Source organism: Megachile rotundata, chromosome 14 (genome assembly GCF_050947335.1).
Source record: "Megachile rotundata isolate GNS110a chromosome 14, iyMegRotu1, whole genome shotgun sequence".
Lineage (NCBI taxonomy): Eukaryota > Metazoa > Arthropoda > Insecta > Hymenoptera > Megachilidae > Megachile > Megachile rotundata.
The window spans coordinates 12,741,380-12,760,229 of NC_134996.1; the positions used below are offsets into that span (position 1 = coordinate 12,741,380).

The window sequence follows — 18,850 nt, forward strand, 5'->3', positions numbered from 1 at the left end:
CGACGCCAGCCAAGAACGTTTCTGTTTTTCGTACTTCTGTGCCCGGACAAAGTATAGTTCGGAGCTTCCGTAACGAGAAGAGTTTGAACCGGGGGAGGCGCCGCGAAAATCTACGCTCGTGTACGCCGAAAGTCGAGTATCAAAAGAGAGGAAAAAGTAAAAAGAGAAATCGGCTAGGACCAATGCGACGCGTCTCGTCTAGCTACGAGTACGTGTCGCAGCTTCGAGCATAAAATCGATCGGGGCTTGGCAAACAATTTTTGCCGATATAGCACACGTACGCGGAAGCAGCGAGCAAAACGATGCTACGGGGATAATCGAATCGGTGTCCGCGCAAAGTCGAGCCATCGAAACGGACGGACCTGCTCGAAACGAGTATCCTCCTATCGTTGTCTCGCTAACCGGTCCTCTCGTGTTCGCAGCATCCGACTCTGACCGATTCTTTCGTCTCTCGACTAAATGGGACCCGAAACGATTCGAATCTCTCGACTCTACGGAAGCCACGTTAAGTGGCATCGATTATTCCGTTTGCGAGATATGCAAATCCTCCCCTATCCCATTCTCTCCCGCTCTCTCTCTCTTTCTTTGCCGATACCCCGTATTCGACACATACTTTCGCCTTATCCGTCGATTCTCTCCTTTAACCTCCCCGCTCGTGCAAAATCGCCCGCCTCGTGATTTACGCAGCCCGAAATAAAAGAACGTTTCCAAAAATCCTGAATTAATGGAAAAATGGAGAAAGACACGCTACGAGAAGAGTAACCTTACTAAATCTTCCTATGTTTTTCGACCTCACGGATCTATCTTCTCAACATTTTCTGTTGCACCCAATTTTCGCACGCACGTAACGAGGTCACGAAAGACGGTGCTTCGTTTACTCCCATGAATCCTCCAGAAGATAACGATGCTGTGCATTAACGTAAACCACGAGCGAAGAAACGGTATGCAAATTAGAAATTCGGAACAAACGACTTGGAACGACGCTGTCCAGACATAAACTGAAAATGCGTCGCGAAATTATTGATAATCAAATTTAAGTTTTTCACGTCATCTTTGCGAATTAACTCGTAAATTATCCGCAGATAGAACTTCTTATATGCGAAGAAATTAGTCGGTCTTGAGTCGATGGAAAGACTCGGTTACAGGGCGGACGTTCGCGTAATTTACGTCATACACTCGAAACGAACTTCTTGCTAGCCAAACGGATTCGTGGCCGCGCGCAAAAACTCTGCGAAGACGCGAAAGCGTAATATCGTCGAGAACGGAGCTGCGGGAAAACAACGGTTTAAGGTAATTTATGCTATGAAAATTACCCGCGAGGCAAATGTTTTATAGAATTTTTATAATTTCCAGCCGTGGCTCCTATTGTTTTTACGCACTGGTCTATTGACGCAAACTGAGCGACGGTTTCACTCTTGCACGCTAGATGGCGCACGAGATCGATAGCTTTCTCACTTGTACTCGAGCCTTCCGACTTCCACAAAGTTCCTGTCCATACATCCAAGGACTTACTATGCCTTACAGAGTCCACTAGCAGTGCTGGACGTTATGCTCTCTCCTTTCTAGGCAAACTGGTATAGAAGGAAGTCGAATCTGTTTCGTATCGGAGTTTGAAAAACGAGAGCTATCGAACAGCATAAAGTTAGCCTACCCTAAGCTAGGGTAGTTCGATTCGAAACTATGTGGAGATGTTTGAAAGTGGAGATACGAGCGATCAGCAATTATTCGGAATGTAAAATGGTTTACGCGGGCCGATGACAAAGGGTCGATGCAATTTCGGTAGTTGTTACCGCATCCGGACGCGAGCGCGACCGAATTCGATTTGACGCAACTCTAACGGGCCATGCATCGATACCTTTCGCGTCATCGTACGTGACGCGCGTTGTAATTAATAACCGACTAACGCGACGGGACGCGACACAATGTGACGCCGACGCGACGCGACTCGACGGGCATTCCTAAAAGACCGGTCGTAACGTTGGATATCTACGAAACGTACTTTACGATCGGCACGCGATAAACCGTACAAATCCCTGAAATCGAACGAGCCACACATCTGTATTTCCGGCGAGGCTGTTTCGAGCCGCGCTATGACTGCCAGGCCGAATTACGAATTATTAATTTGCACGATGCGCTTCGGGGAATTTGTTGACCAGTAAAAATTGACGGCATCTCTCTCTCTTCGGAGAGCGTGCCTGTTTCGAGTACCGGATCGAACTTCTCCAACTATCGCGTTAAACCGATACGCTTTAAAATGTTCATAGCAATCCTCTCTGTTCGGGTCGTTGCGCCGAATCGCGCGTAATTCTTCTCCACACGAGGTTCTGCGCGAACCTCTCGCGAGATTACGATATTGTTCGACCAGAGATTACGATATAATTCATCGTCGGATGTACTCGAGCGTGGCGAGCAACAACGTTCGACCGATTACCCGTAAGCCGCCTGTACGTGTAACCTCGGTATTCGGAAATGAGACGGCCCGATTATCCCGAATAATTACAGCCGCTACCCGAGCCTCGTTTTATTAAGCTAATACGGACACGTCCGCGTGTATATCGATGCGCTTAATCTTCTTGATATTCGACGTGATGAATATTCATGCACTCGAGCGAACCAGAAGCTAAACCGTCGATTGATCGCGTATCGCTATCGTCCATCTTCGATTTCGTTACCGAGTTCTTGCTACTCGAGTTTCGAGAACATTTACATTCCTGTAGCACCTTATCAAACAATACTCATTTCAAAATGTTATATTGGGATATGGGAAGCAGGTGCTATTTTTAATAAAACACAATTATTAGATTTTAAATCTGAAAACGAACTAGTGATTTCTTTATATACTCTTTCACGACGTGCGCTATTCAGACTAGCCCTCGGACCATTTGTCTTCGACAATTTCGTCAAATTTTTAATTAGGCAGGATGTTTATTCCTCGCCTTTAAATAAACTATGAAAGAAATAACGTGGGATTGATTTTTATATGTTCCAACATATTATACTTAATATTGCTTAACTTTTTGGAAAACGTCACGGTTTAAAAAGTACTGGAGCACAAATCACCAACATTTTCGAATCTTGTTAACCTCCGACGATATAAGCATGTCGAAAGTAGGTAATTCACGGAAAAGCAGTGGCTACGATCGAGCAGCGGGTCATTCTTTGGCCATAAGAATTGTCGTAAGTCGCAGGCAAGGTCCGATAAGGAGTACCACAGCGTACGTGGATCGAAAGTGCGGTTATCAGTGGGGATTTTATCGAGTCCCTCCAGAGGAAATTTCACCGGAACCCACGAAAATAACTGTTGTCGTTTAAACCTTCGAAAGTGTCCGATACCGGCTAATCTCGCGATATAAACTCGTTCTATTGTTTCTCTGTTTGCGATCATGTTAATGGTGCCGATTAGACCAGCTAACATTTCACAGAGTACCAGTTCCTGTTTTTGAATCTGGAGTTTATAGAGTTAAAAGAGGTCGATTTAGACACAGAGTCGAAAACGTGTCATATTTTCCGACGAACTCGTAACCAAGAATCTCGTGTAACTACTAGCGCTTCAGCGCTATCGTGTTTCGGATCTTCCAATTACGGGGGTTTCTAATTAATCAGCGAGGAAACACTCGAAGACAAGTTTCTTGTAAACGAGATACGTGCTCGCGCGTAAAGGATCCAACTATAGGTACGCTCGTAATATTTGCAAAACCAATAAAAACCGCCTCGCGGGACTAATTCTAACGATGTCCTAGTTTCGATGCGTTACACGTCGGTACAGATTGGTCCAAATTTGCAACGCCGGTGAAAAATGGTCATCTATCGTCTTACCGATTCATCGATGGTATTGATCGGCTATCGAAACAGAGACGGACCACTTCTGTGTACGATGTCTGAACGAAATAGCTAAATGGAAATCCACGTTTCCGTGTTTCCGCGTTCATTTAGCCTGGTTTTATTTCGATTCGAACAGCCGTATCGGCATCGTCGTTAGCGTTGCACTCTTTTTTTCGGCTCTAATTAACATCAATGCGTTTGCATCACCGTTTGCACGGCGATGCCAAACCCTGGCCCGTTACCGAGCCACCAGCTACAGCAGCGGTTTCATTATTATGCGAATATACAAATATTGGCAAAACGCGGCAACGCATCGTCCCTGCGTCGTTCCCCCGGTTTCGGTTTGACGTTTCGCCGCAAGCTCGTTTCGCTTGGCCGTTTATTGAAACGCCGGAAGCAGCTTCCTCCTGTCGTTGACAAACACCGCCCGGATAATTGCGACGCGACCTCGTGCGCTTTTTCATTTCAAAACTTTACAATAACCGAACAGTTAAGCCGTTACACGGCGCATGCGTTTTAATTAACGCGATTACGGATTAAACTGACGCGAGCATTTGGGAAATGATCCTACGAGCGCGTTGCTTGTCAGCGAAACGAATTCGAGGAGCCGTTTTTAATCAATCGGCCGACCGAAAGGGTTCGCTATTGACGATCGCCGATCCTTCATCAAAACTCTCCTTGATTAGCTCTCGAACGGCGGAACCGGGTCAATCGTGACTCAACATCGAAACGTCAAACTCTGTTGTTGCTCGCTCGAGCTTTTAAACGAAAGACGATCGTATATCGGAAAAATAATATCCAAACGGTAAGTTGGGTCAACGTTAGCTTACACCTCGAACTCTCTACCGGTAAGTAAAAGAAACTGGACCGTGAAAGAATCCGATTCGAGGACGATAGATCGATCGAACTTTCCAAAGAATTACGCGTTCGACACGAAGGTCACCGCTAAGGAACAAAGAGCCTACCCTTCTTGTCCCGACTGTTAGCTACACAAAAGGATTCCGCGCACACACCAACCGCGACCGGTGATTTATGATCCATTGCTACGAAATAAATGCTTCGCGACACAATATTCCGACGGTCAGAGATCGCGACCGTTCTACCCGCAGGACCCGCCAAAGAAACGATAAGCCGTGTTTGCAATTTTTCCCGATATATCGAGGAAACGATTTTTCATTATTTTCCGTTTTTCCCTTTCGCGTGCCATTGAGTTACGTGGCTGTTTCCGATCCACCGACGGCTACGAATTCGTAAATGGAGAAAAAATGAAAACGTATTCGCTCGCGTCGACAAAACACCTAACGCGAGGGTCAAAATGGCCCTTTAGAACCACGATATCTCGTTCAAAGATACTAGTTATATCGAACGGCCTTGTCGCGCATCGATTACCATAAACTTCTCGTGTATGCAAAGAGCTCACGAGAAGAATCGATGGTCGAGAACGATCGAATGACCGGTTTAGCTTTAGTAGAAGCAACGACGGGATAAAGTGTTGGATCAAAGGATCGCAAGAATTTTCCGAGGGGTTTCGACGCCAATCGTTCTTCGTTTCAGAACCGTCACAAAGCGACTGCAGCTTCCTCTCGTTAACTTCCGTTCCAGAGTCGCGTTTACGCGATTATAAACCCGTTTCGACTATTCTTTCTTCAAACCTGCTTACTCTCGAGACGCTATATCCCTCGCGATACGTCGTTACTTTTCCATTTTACAGAACGTTGAGAAACGCGTGCTCTGCTGGAAAAGAAATTGCGAGCGGCAGCTGCGAGTTGTTTTACAGACGTCCGCGTTTCCTGCGACCGTGTAACGTTTGCCACGGAAAATTGCTTCTATGCTCTCATAATTCCTAACCGTAGTTTATCATTAAAAACGTATAATTCAATATTAACCCCTTAACTTATGATTTTCTCAGCGGGGTAGACAGGGCGACTTAATTATTGTAACATTACGACAGACAGAGAATGTTTAAATGTTAGGGACAGTTTCTCAGCGAGTCAGACAGGGCGACTTAATTATTGTAACATTAAGACAGACTGAGAATGTTTAAATGTTAGGGACATTTTCTATATGGTGGAGGGGTAGGAATTGAAATTAAATCGTGATGAAAATGTGAGCCAGATTCGTCGCATTTGAAGAATTACGTGCGTCACATGCGGGAGACGAGATTGTAAAGCAAAGAATTAAATCATAATAAAAAAGACACCCCAATTTCACCCTCTTGATGTGTTTGGTTTGAGAAACCTTCTTAAACAGAGTCGACCAAAATGATTAGCAAAATAGCGGCGGTGAAATGTTCGGAGCATCGGTAAACCATCGATTCCAAATCGACGTTGAGTCCACACCGGTGAAATTATTGGTCGTGTCCGTGACTCGATCTCGGGTCCGAATCCCGCGATCCATCGTCGACTGGAAGATGGAATTGGACGGGGATCGATTAATCGCGAACCGACTACATCGTCGATCCGAAGACAAAGAGGACGCTTAGAGGGTGAGGGAAACTTGCAAGATCGAGGAGTAGGAGGAAAGTGTTCGGTTATCGCAGAGGGAGCGTAAACTGTCGGAAGACCGCAGCAGGATCCTCGGAATCCAAGCAAACGCGTTACATTCGATGCATATGCATCGACCACTTTCGGCTGACCTGGCTGTATAAATTCTAATTGGATTCAGAGCTCGATATACGGAAACGGCTTGTAAACCGTCCAAGAGACCGAACCTTTCCTCGTCTAAATCACGGAATACTTCGTCCCTTACGTTGTGACCCCGTGTCTTCCGAATGTTCCTTCCCCGCTCGACCGACCAAACAGTCAGTCTGCCCATACATTTGCTCGTTTCACTGCGCTCCGCTCGTTACGGAGACTCCGGTCGGATCCAGCGGGCCATGCTGATTCAATTTAGACCGTTCGTCGTTAATACGTCCCGTTAAGGACGTTTTTCTCGTGACGACGAACAGCGATCATCGTGTCATAACTTTCGAACCGAGATAACGGATCGTAAAAGCGAACAGGAGAAAAACGCGAAATTTATCTTACGGATGCACGGGCGGTTTTTTTATTTCAACGAGGCAAAAGAGACGGTTACACCTCCGACAAACGACGCTTTCACCGTTTAACAAACAGGTTAATAAAACTTTGCGATATTCGAACGACCGGGCTCGGTTCGTTATCTCACCCCCGGTTCGAGCGAATCGTCGGTATTGTAATGTTTGCTCGTGCTCGGGAATACGTGATTACGGTCAATAAAATTCCTTTTCTCTCGACCGTGGAAATTCATTTTTACTCTCGTATGAAAAATTATGTGGCCATCGGACGCCAAGGTCGTCCTTTTGTCTGCGTGGTATTCTCGAAAATGAACGCTGTCGTAAAAGAAATAAGAGGCTACACGCGGCGATAATTTGTCACGGTTGAGTATCATCGAGGATCAATTAACCGTGGACACGCGAGGTCCTTTTCCCATCGCGTTCCGACGGTTTTCCCTTTTTTTTCGCTCTGTGGCTCCCTTGGGAACCGTTCATTTGCATCGTTCGCGTCGTTTTGCTCGCTCAAATTTATGGTATTGACGTTCCGAGTTAATATTAATACCAAACTCGTACTGGAAGGAACGCACCCTCGCTTTCATTCTTCAGGCAAAATTAGCTAAAAATTCTTGATCAATTTTTCTGCAACGATAGAATTCAACAAAATGAGTGTCAGAAAACTTTGCACTCGACAGGTTTGCACATTATAACAGTTTAAAATAAATCTTCTAAAATCAATTGTACATGTAATCTCAAAAGAGTTCAGCAAAACTTTGCCTAAATACTTGTAACATATCTGGCAAAAGTACCTAGAAAGATACCTAAAGCTGCATGACTGCCTGTTAAAATTTGTCGATTCAATTCGAGGTTGCAGAAGAACACAGGAATTATCTCTAATGCAGGTACAAGTTGGGGAATTTGAGTAGTGATCGATGAAAGCGGCGAGATTTCTATGAAGCAGAAAGACGAACCGTTCGGGCGTGTTCTTCAGGTTCGATTTTCAGGTTCGACCATTTTTAAGATGTATTTGGTCGAAGGTGGAGAAGAAATCCGACGTTGTAACGAAAGAGGAACACTTTTCCCTGACGCAGCAAAATCGTCGAACGGAGCAGGAAGATCGACGATCATTACTAGCAGCGGCACGAGCGATTTTACGAGCAACTTTTTGGACGCCACCTTTCTGCGAGGTCGTTCGATTTTATGAAATCGGCGATTGTTACGAGCCTAGTCTAACCAGAAATGGCGAACACAGGTTCAAAAGGGGACAGTTGTGTATCGTGGCAGAAAAAGAGAAGGAGGAGAAAAAGTTCGATAAAAATTCCGACACGAATTTGAGTCGAAAACGGAGCAGCAAAAGGAGGAAGAATTAACGGCGAAAGCGTGGATTCGGAGTCGATGGTCAAACCGCGAAAAAAACGAGGACAAAGTTTAGACAAAGAGGCGAGTATCGATCGAGGAATCGTGGAGGGAAGAAGAAGGGAGATTCGTTGACGGTAGGTAGAGTAAGCCGGTACGTGAACCGAATAAAAGTCGACGTTGAAAATATGCTTGGTCCCCCAAACACCGCCACGCCATCCGGTTCTGATGCGGGATCTTTATTTTATGTTTTTATGGCCTCTCTGTGATCCACCTACTTTCTACCTTCGATCGATTCGGTCAGCGAGAGATCGATGGGCCATACCCGCGTAATTTGTACTCGGAAAAATTGACACGACACGGGAATATCGAAAACGAACCGGTTCACGCAATTGAAGTTTACGGATACTTCGAACTTCGCTCCGACACGTGCCTTTACCCAAAGAGAAACACTACCATGAAACGTATAGGGAACGTAAATTTTTTATCTGCCACCAGTTGCAACAAAAAGTTACGATAAGAGCTTCCTTAAGAATGAAACATGGCAAGTCGAGAAGGGACGAGCAAACTCCGAACGATACGTTTCGAAAAGTGTCCAAGTGAAATTCGATGCGACGGAGAAAAATCGAAGCGGAATTTGTCTCTGCTTTAGTGAAACATACTGCCGGGTGGTCAATGGCTGACGCCGTCATAAAACCACAAACTACGAAAATAAAATAAATTTACTACAAAATAAAATACTAAGAGATTGAATGAAGTCCTCAGACTTCACCGGTTGAAGATCCTTGATGTCTGTGACTTACCTAAGCCGTAAGAAAGTTAAGTAGCTCATGGTAACTGCCGTGTTATTAATTAATTTTGGCGAAACCGATAATTGTGAACGCTGTAAGCCAATTTGTAAGGAGTGTAGGTAAAATAATAAACGGTAATGGAGGGGCAACCGCGAGAAACAGAGGGGCATTAACGATGCATCGGGCGCGAACATTTCCTCGGCAAAGTCGAAAGACGGTAAGGCGCAAGCTTTGTACGGGATGCATGCTAAATTTACGGGAACAGGATGCACGGATGCGAAGCACGTGTGCCACGGTGAATGGATCGCAACGAAGGAATCTGTTTCTCGCGATGCCAACGAGAAACGCTCGTGGAATGCGCGTGATCCAGAAGCGTCCTCGACAATCTGCTGGAGCTGGCCCGATAACCGCGGAACAGAAGGAAAAAGATCTCGGAAGAATCGTGTAGCAGACTGACTCGTGAACCACTGTCTCGGGAATACGTTTCCTGTTTCTGGTTAGTGGTACGCGATTCCGATACTTTCGCTCGTTACAGGAAACTCGTTTCGCGAACAATTTTATCCGGGACCAATTTGTCAGAGGGGAAAATGAAAATAGTCAGCGGAACGGTTCTAAAGGCGGACTTATGCATGAATGCAAGGAGCGAGAGGTCGCGAGAAACCGTGACAACGCATTTCACCGACAGACATCCACGTTAATTGGTGTCCCGAAAGGAGAGAGAGAAAAATGGGACGCGTTCGGGGAAGAAATAAGTCGTCGAGACCGAGAGACGTTCGTCTTGGGAGTTGCGAATGGGAAGAACGAAACCCTCGGCGTTAATGAATTATTCAGTCCGCGGGAAACTCGTGTAAAATTTTTATCGCTGGAATTCATACTTTTTCAAAAGTTTCGAAGCTGCTCGAGTAACCGTTAAACGGGAGATACGATTCTTTCCGAGCGCGAAAACACGCCGGGATCTTTGATCGGAAACTTCCTTGCTTTCTCTATCTCTAAACCTCGTGAAAAAAATTCCGAATACATCGTTGCTCAACGGGAAAAATCATTATTCATAGCCCGTCTTTCCGCCCTTCTCTCGCAGCCCGGATGTTTGCCCCAGCTTCTACCACCCTTCTCAACATTTATCGTCGAGGCTCGTTTGTCCCTGTAAAAAGCATCATTAACGCGAGCGGTGTATTTTTTACTTGTCCCCTTCCGCTTACCTTCGTCTAGTGTTTTCTACGATGTCCCGATTTTTTCGTCGGCACTTCTTTGCGGCTGCTCGCGAGTTCGCTTCGCCTGGCCCGTGTAAACGCGCGCTACCTACGGGATATAAATTTCGCGGCTGAAAAACATCGCGTCGGCAACGATGCCGAAGAAATATTGGAACGCGACTCTATTTCGTTGCCGCCATCGTCGCGATGAAAACTACCCTCTTGCGGAACACCTCGTAATTTCCACATAGAGCAGCAGGATAGTTGGCACTGATCTTGTCTTTTCTTATAGACTTTTATACAAAGTGCCAGGCACGTCAAAAACACTATATTTTAAAATTCGCCAGTCATGCATTCACTAGTTATTTTAACTAGTTATTTATTGTTGCAATGTTAAGACAAGTAATAAAGGTTGAAATGATGGCATATTTTTAATTTGGGGATCCTTGGTCACACTGTGAGTTCGTATCTGAACTGTAATGTGTGCTACGAGTGTGACACATTATAAGTCAGAGTGACATGTATGCACATTTTTACATAAATCTATTCTACAGAAATTTTGGTTAATGCATACATTATCGATTTGCTAACGCATATATGGAAATTACAATGTACATTTTACAATAGTCTACCTCGTCTTTTACTGTCGCTTTGTTTCAAAATTCAGCAGTCATTACCTAATTGCAGCTCGAAAATTGCCCTCGTACTGGAAGGCAAATCTAAATTCGCAATAATCATGAAAGTCGACAAGAGTTTCAAACTTTGGACTCTTTTAATCTATCAAAAGCGACCATCAAAGCTTGTGGCAACTTTATTTTACCTTGGATGCATCGTTAACGGTACGATAAGAATCTTTCCATAATATCGTCGACCTGGGAAGAGCAAAACATCCGCAGAACGTATGATTATAGGGAAAGAAAATATGATTTAGAGTAACTGGAGCTGATAGCTAATTAATAAAATTCCATTTTTGTCGACCCTGGAAAAAACGGCAGATTTACGACATAAGAGAAGTCTTATGGCGCCGAGAAATCCAAACACTCGAAAAGTTACGAGTCTTCCGGAACAAAGCGCTTCGCGATCCATCGATCCACCCATCCCCGTTCTTTCGTAATCCTGCCTCGAAGCATTTTAATTGATTTTCGCGCGACAATCCGGCCATGGCAGAAGACAACGGGCTTTGATTTATAGCTCCAATACGGTCGAACGGGACACTGGAAGAGGCAAAGCTTTCCCGGACTTCTCGAGCCATTCACCACGATCGAAATTCATCACGCAAATCTACCGCAAGGTAATTATGCAATGACGAAACGAACCAAAGCGGTTAATTATTTCGCGTCTAAAGGATCGACCAGCGGTAACTGCCGTTTCTGACCGCTTTACGCCAAAAGGTAATTACGGATTTCAATCTCCTGGCTAATAAATAACGCGAAACAAATGACCTTTACGCGATTCGATTCGCTACCGCGCGACCGTAAACCCCGATAGCCAAAGTGTGAAAAGAGATGTCCAATTTCCGAACAATTTAGCCGCATGACATTTTGGTTAAAAAGACACTTTCGAGCGAAATAAGATTTCTGCGAGATGCTTCACTTTGTGGGACACTTGGACGAGGAGTCGTAAACGAAGAGTCGAACTGCTGTTAGAGAACTATCGTGTTTTATACCGACAGTAACCCGAACAACTGTATGACGAGTCGTTCCTGTCCCGAATACCTCATTTTTGAAAGGACATACGCTACAGATTTTTCACGAATAGCAAAGGGAATAGGGATGCGAAGACGGTTCTAAAATTACGCGATTCCTCTCCGAGCATAAATCGCGGGTAAATTCCGAGTAAAAACACCGAGAGAATCCCGAAAAACGGGAAAGAGAAGAATTAGCGGACGAACGTGCTATCCAGGCGAGAAATTAGAAACGTCTGAAGCTAGAAAAATTACAAACTTCGACGAGGATAAGCGTGACTGCGAAAAAACACTGAAATATCTTCGAAACGAAGTTCGGAGAAATCACGAGAGAAACAAGCGGAATGTCGAAGGTTCAAAGAGAGAGTCTGGATCCGAACAACCCCTGAAATTGCCGCTGTTTGTCTAAGCCAAACCTCTTCACCCAAATACCCCAGAAATCGAGGTAACGGGGTCATACTTGCCACTAGAATTTATTTCTCTCGAAACACTCGCGACTTTCCTACGCGTGGATGAATTGCATCGTTTGAAGCGCGCGCTTTTATCGTTAAACGTGCCACTACTGCGATATTCCGCCCCCTTCAACCCCTATCCTCTCATCCTCAAACCCATCGCTCCACGTCCACGTGTGTTTCATCTTTGAATTACCCAGTTCCGACACCTCGCTCGGTTGCATCCTCCGGGGACTTTTTCATAAAAGCCATCTTTTTTCTTGTCTTACATTTTTAGAAATTTATTAGTATGTCAGAGATTATATTACCGAAGAGCAAACTTGTATAAAGTCCCAAAATGTTAAGCTGTCCCAAACTCTCAAGGTTCCAAACTAACTTCAAAAATCGTAAGCTAACTCCCAAAACGCCAGAGTCCCAAACTCCGAAACTCTCAAAGAAGCAGTCGATACGTTAACATGGCGAGATGTGTGATTAGCGGGTTCCTCGAGTTTGAGGAAAAAGGCTTTCAATTTCTTTGGAAGAGCTCCGATAAGTTTGCGATGCGTAGCCTCGTCAGAGTTGAGGAAGCTCCGTGGAATTTCGTGTCCCAGAAACCCGTAGGAAGTTTCGCGGTCCACGTATCCTTGGATCTATTCGTTAAGCAACTTCGCTCGTGTTCTATTCATGATTTCTCCTAAACTTTTCCCTCTCAAGGTTAATTTTCGCTGCGCGTAAGAAGCGCGGTCTAATTGCGCCTCGCCTTCGGAAGAAGTCGGATAATTTTCGGAAGATTACTTCGCCACTTTACGTTAGGAATCGAGGGACAAAGAAGCGGACGAATTTCTTTTGCCGACGTAACGTCGAATTCTTACGGTTCCTTACTTTATCGAGGTTTCCAATACGGGACTTTTCCAGACGTTTTATCCACGGAGCAACTTCATTACTCGCCCGCATTCCTCGCGCGATCTAACCAAAGAAATTCACTACGGGGACAAACTATCCGGGCCAAAGAGCGTACAAACGAATCGTTTCTCGCCTTTGCCCTTCATATTTCCTTTCCGTTTTCCTCCAAGCGTAATTCCTCGAGACGCTTCGTTGGAGAACGGTCAAACGAATGCAACGAAGTAATGTGAATTCGTTAAATTAAACACAAGCAACACGCTCGTTCGGTCACGTAACGATTCATAATTAGCACGACGCTATTTTCCATTGCGGCTGTTCTGTCAGTGAACGATCACAGAGACGGCACAGGATAATTTAATCAGGGGATACTGGACGCGCAAACAGACCCATAAACTAACGCCAACGATCCTCGCTTCGATCGATACGATTACCTCCGCTTCTCTGACCGGAAGAAGAGTTCCGGTCTATCCGATTAATGTAGATTACCGATCGGAGAATAGGTGGTCTCTGTCCGCCATGATTTATAAATGAAAAGGGGACCACGTTGACTGGCACGGCTATTACTTTATAATTGCTACTAAAAGGAACCGCATCGATTGAGATACGGAGGAAATTGGCAGTTATATACGAACGCATAAAAGATGAGGCTATCGTGTCAAACGCGCCACAGGCCCGTCCGCGATCACGAACGCTGTGCACAGATATCGACGATCACCGATATAACGCACGCTCCCAATTCGCGATGCTCGATCGATCCTGAAACCCACCTCACTGAATCCGCGATTAAACGCAGTTACACCGTTACACTTTTTTTGGACGACTGTAAAATTCGCAACCGATTTATTCATACGTTCCGAAACCGTAAAGAACCACATGCGAGCAGCAAATTTCGATCTCCATCTTGATTAGCATCGGAGAACGTTTGCTAACTGTAGAACATGAAGATCCTGACGCTTTCACTGAATCCGCAATTAAACGCAATTGCACCGTTACACTTTTGTTGAATAATGATCACTGTAAAATTCGCAACCAATTTATTCGTCATACGATTCGAAACCGTAAAGAACCACAAGATTCTGCGAGCAGCAAATTTCGACCTCCATCTTGATTATCATCGAAGAACGTTTGCTAACTGCAGAACATGAAGATACGCGAAGAGTTCACCTTTAAGATACAGAGTCGACGTTGAACGTATTCGACCCGGAACGGGATTGCGAGAGATGCGAGGAGAAATAAGGAACGACAAAATAGCAGCACGGATATCGAGGATTTTAGGAAGTCCATACCGTGAACCAGTCTTTCGAATAAGACCGGTCGCATCCGATTCTGGAAAAAGAGTTTAGAAAGCGTCGGAAAGCATACGATTTTCTTCAAAGTCCTCGCAGATCGACTACTCCGACAACGAAGTAGCGCAAGAAGCCAGAGTTACGTTCCCAGAAACGATCAACGAAATGTACTTTCGATAATGTGCGCTCCTCGTGCAAAGCGTACGACAAGTTGAAAAACTTTCGTTCCCAAGAGACTTTAAATTGTCAATCCCTTCGGCAAGTACTTTCGAACATACGCAGTACACCGGAATTTGCAAAAATTTTCGACGAAATTACGGTTCGTTGAACAAGGTAGTAATTGATTAAAAATTCAGCGGAGGTCTTTAGCGGAGTTCGAACTCGACGTTTCGAAACGTTTCAGGTTTTTACAACGAATCGACTCTGTAATTGCTTCGCTTTTACCTCGCAAGGATTTTTATATTGTAGCGTAGAACCTTTTAAAATTATTAAACAAACGATAAAGAGCAAATAATCGTTGGGAATACAGCGATTAAAAAGGTGAAGCAAAAAGTCGAAGAGAAAAAGAGCATAAAATTTGGCGCATGGGAAACATCGACGGTAAAGAGCGAGAAGAATAGCAAACGGTGCAGAAAACGGGGTCGCGGTCCGTGCCGACAGGCTTCGGGCCACTAGCTGCGCTCTCGATAAACCGCGTCCTACCGAAATTTCCAAATCCTAATTGCGGGGAAATGGTGTGTAACGGTGTGAAATATTATCCGGAAAAAGGCGCTGACTCTTATTACTCGGCCGTTCGAGGAATCTTTTAATCCGACGACGTCTTCCTCCACGACCCTCCGCGTCCGCCGGAAATCGCTGACCCGCCATTTCCGCTGCCAATCTGTTACGGACGCGCGAATCCGACCCCATGAAAACAGCCGGGTTTAAAGGAACCATCACGTTTGCGTAGCCTTCCCTTCCATCATGCTTCACGTCACTCGTGGTTGTTCGCGCGACGTTGAATTTCATAAAAAATGGACGGCCCCGGTTGAAAGTGGCCAGAACCGACTTTTCGTTAACGTTCTTTCAACGAGAAGAAAGAACAGGAAGCAGCCCGTCGAGCGAAGATTTTTCCCGTGTTTCGGACAGGTTGATTCCAATTAAGAACCGCAATCTCGTTAGCGCGAAACGAACCGCGACTTAATTTTAATCTCAAACAGCGGCTAAACGTCGTTGTTCGTCCTCTCTGTTTGCCTGACGTCCTCCTTGTAATTCCGCTCCGTTCCCTCGCCGGCAATATGCAAGGCGTGGCGAAAGTTTCGCGATAGCGACGCTTCTCTCCTTATTAGGGATCTTTTTTCCGAGCGACTATCGGGACTCGAAGCAGGTCGAGCGTCACGGTGTTACGAAGCCACCGAGTTTAAACTATTTCTCCTCCGGCGGATTTGCATTTGCACGTAGAGGAATCCTGGCAGGGCGATATGCTCGACAAGAGTAATCTGGATGCATCGGCAAGGCGTGATGCGCGCGACAGCGTCGTAACGCGGCGAGGCGTGTTGCTCGCGAGCGCGGCGCGGCGCAGGCGTCGAGCCCAGGAACGCTCGTCAGTCTTCGGCCGAACTTGAAACGCGTGGCTTCGCGTTTTCCTCTCCTCTCTTCCTTATCTTCTACCCTCTTCGCCGAATCCTCCTCGCGCCAAAAATATCGGCACGCGCTCTTTTTACCGCCCGTGTAAGCGTGCCCCATCTCGCGCCGGACGAATGTCGCTTCACGCTTGGATCCGCAACGTTGGATCCCCGCCGACAGAAATTCGTACGTACGCAACGTGTGTACAATGACTTGTTGGTCAGCGCGATTCAGTTTGTGACGAACACGTTTCTTGTGTATAAAGGTGCCCTCTGTCGATCAGATTCTTCCGCCCGCCAACAAGTCACCTCTGCACTGTGGAATTTCGGTGACATCGCGGTTACCGTGTCAAAACCGTGTTCACGCGTGGGATTTTTTACTTCACGAGCATAATAAGCTTCTATCTTTATAGACGAATTTTACGTATCCTTTCTACGAGTGTAGGAAGAATTTCATTTCCCATTGCAATTCCATTGCGTTCACGATCCATTTGCTGCTTCCGATCCATCGACCAGTCGTCGCGATAGAAAATGTATGCGCCCAAAGTGCCGTGTGAAATGGTAGCATTTACAACGTTCGTATTTCGCGCTTCCGAAGAGTAATCGAACGAGTGATTTCGACCGCAGAATCACTTCACAATCTTAATTTACAAATTCCTATCTTTGAAAAATGCCCAAAGACCCTTTTCCTCGCAGTTGGATCTCTCGATTATCTTCCGTTTCTTTTTAGCGACGCCGGTCATGTCACGTTGAAGTTTCATTGCACGGTATATGGACGCGAACGGTATAAAATTCAGTTTACGGTCGCGATAATGGACCCGTAAAACAGTTTCACGCAGAACTGGCGGCGCAACGCGCGAAACACCCGGAATGGAGTAACCCGAGGAACGATGCCCGTTCGAAGCACGGCTCTCGATTTCGTCGACAGATAAGCGGTAAGAATTCATTAACATTTTCTATCGCGATAAAATGTATCCGTACATCCCGTCGCAACCTAAATCCGGTGGTGGATCGACGGCGAGAACAAGGTCACGACTGCTCTTTGCAGAGTCGGCGAGTCCCGCAGGGCTTTCTTTCATTTTCGAGAATATTAATATTTCCCCGCCATAATTAGCTATGTATCGTTTTCGAGTCGCTATCGCTGGTCCTATACCCGTAACTACCTAGTTCGAGCATTACGATACCGTAATTACACGTCAGAAAGGGGGAGGCAAAGTTTGCGCCACAAATTACAAAGCTGCACAAGCGCTCGAGACAACTCCGTTCCCATAACTGTGCTTCAAAGATAACGGCTTAAAACATTCGCAACGTGTACGCCAGGAATAACGAACAGAATTTACTCGCTTGATGGTTTTTGATCCGATTCGGTTATCGAACTGGCAATTATCGAGTACTTCAACGCGTTGTTTTCGATATAATCGAATAAACCACCTTTCACGTCCAATTTGTTCCACAGTTGAATTACATTTACAGAATAAATCATCTAATTCTACCTTGTTATGCAAACAGCTTGGACTTTCAAATTACGTAATTTACCTTCCATGCAGTATTTCTTACTACCTTCGACATAAACTTCTAGTGTCTGCACCGTTTGTGCACCAAATTAAAAAATTCCTGTACCAAGTACACAATTAAGTACAAATTCAATTACGCTTCCTGTTATAAAAATAAAGCTTTGTAGAAAATTGTTATACCTGTTGAGAAGCGCATCGAGTACCCACTTCCAGGTAAATAAATTCGAGAATTCGATAAAAGGAAAAAACTAGCGGTTGCGCGCAAAAGGATTACGAAACAGGTGTTACCTCGGAGCGCAAAGAACGTATAATTTAATAACACCCGTTGTTCTTTACGCGAATTTTTATTCCGGCAAAGTTCCAAGCGAGCCAGTTTCATTAATCTAAGGGCGGACAAAGGCAATTCGTAACCGCGTGCTTGAACGATGCGTTTGAAAATTGTTCGAGGCGACAAGTTCTTAATGGAAGTTCGGTAATGAGATAACGTGAAAAATCACGCTCGCCTACGCGACGCTCCCCCTTTAATTCCCTGACTGCGATTTATCTCGGAACTTTCTCCCAGACACGCGATACGTACGTTGTAATTTAGTTTGACGGTGAAATCCACCCCCCGTTTCGATCATTTTGATCGCGGAAAGTTGCCCGGGAAATATTCCATTTAACAGGGTTATTCCCCGATTTCTCTGAATGTCGAAGAAGCCCGACCCTTTCATCCCCCAGGCTTTGTTTCTTTCGAGGGGAAAAAGGAGGATCTAAACGTCCCTCGGAGAACCTGGATTCAGGAGAAAACAAAACGAAAGTTTTTCTATCGAGTCCACTGAATATGTAACTTTCAAAATTCCGAAAGATCGATCATTCGGATTGTTGTTCCATCGGAACGAAGCTAAACGTTTTATAGGAAGGAAAGAACGCGTTAACGCGCAACAATGGGTGAACCAAGTGCACCGCGAGATAAATGATTCCCCGTAACGCGAAAGAGATCGGAAATAAATCACGGATCCAGGTTGTAACCGACAACGGGTGATCGACTCCCCTCGAAGAATAAGATAGATATCGGAATGGATAACATCGAGTCGAAACGTCCGATCGGATAGTTTCCGATTATTGTATCGTGTGGACCCTCGATCTTCTAAACGACGCGTATTCGTTCTCCGATCGTTTTCTCGTAAATCGATCCTATTCCGTCTTCTGCAAAAACAGCCCGCAAACGTTCATAAATAATCCTCCATATGTTTCAACGTTTAATAACGAATGTTCCT

The 18,850-nt window shown here is 45.3% G+C and overlaps 2 protein-coding genes across 5 annotated transcripts in view; one reads left to right on the top strand and one right to left on the bottom strand.

The window, feature by feature from the left end:
• Positions 1-18,850, bottom strand: part of LOC100876566 (limbic system-associated membrane protein) — a 134,519-nt gene that overhangs the window by 98,257 nt on the left and 17,412 nt on the right. The gene's annotated exons all lie outside the window — the stretch shown is intronic.
• LOC100876676 (limbic system-associated membrane protein) overlaps positions 16,050-18,850 on the top strand; it is a 35,936-nt gene continuing 33,135 nt past the window's right edge. Inside the window, exons 1-3 of one of the 4 annotated variants that reach the window (XM_076539382.1) lie at positions 16,050-16,264; positions 16,344-16,638; positions 16,808-17,012. The gene's annotated coding sequence lies outside the window, so the exon portion shown is untranslated. Of the gene's footprint in view, positions 16,265-16,326; positions 16,639-16,807; positions 17,013-18,850 lie in introns of those variants that run through there. The other 3 variants (XM_003700054.3, XM_076539383.1, XM_076539384.1) reach the window with 3 other exon arrangements.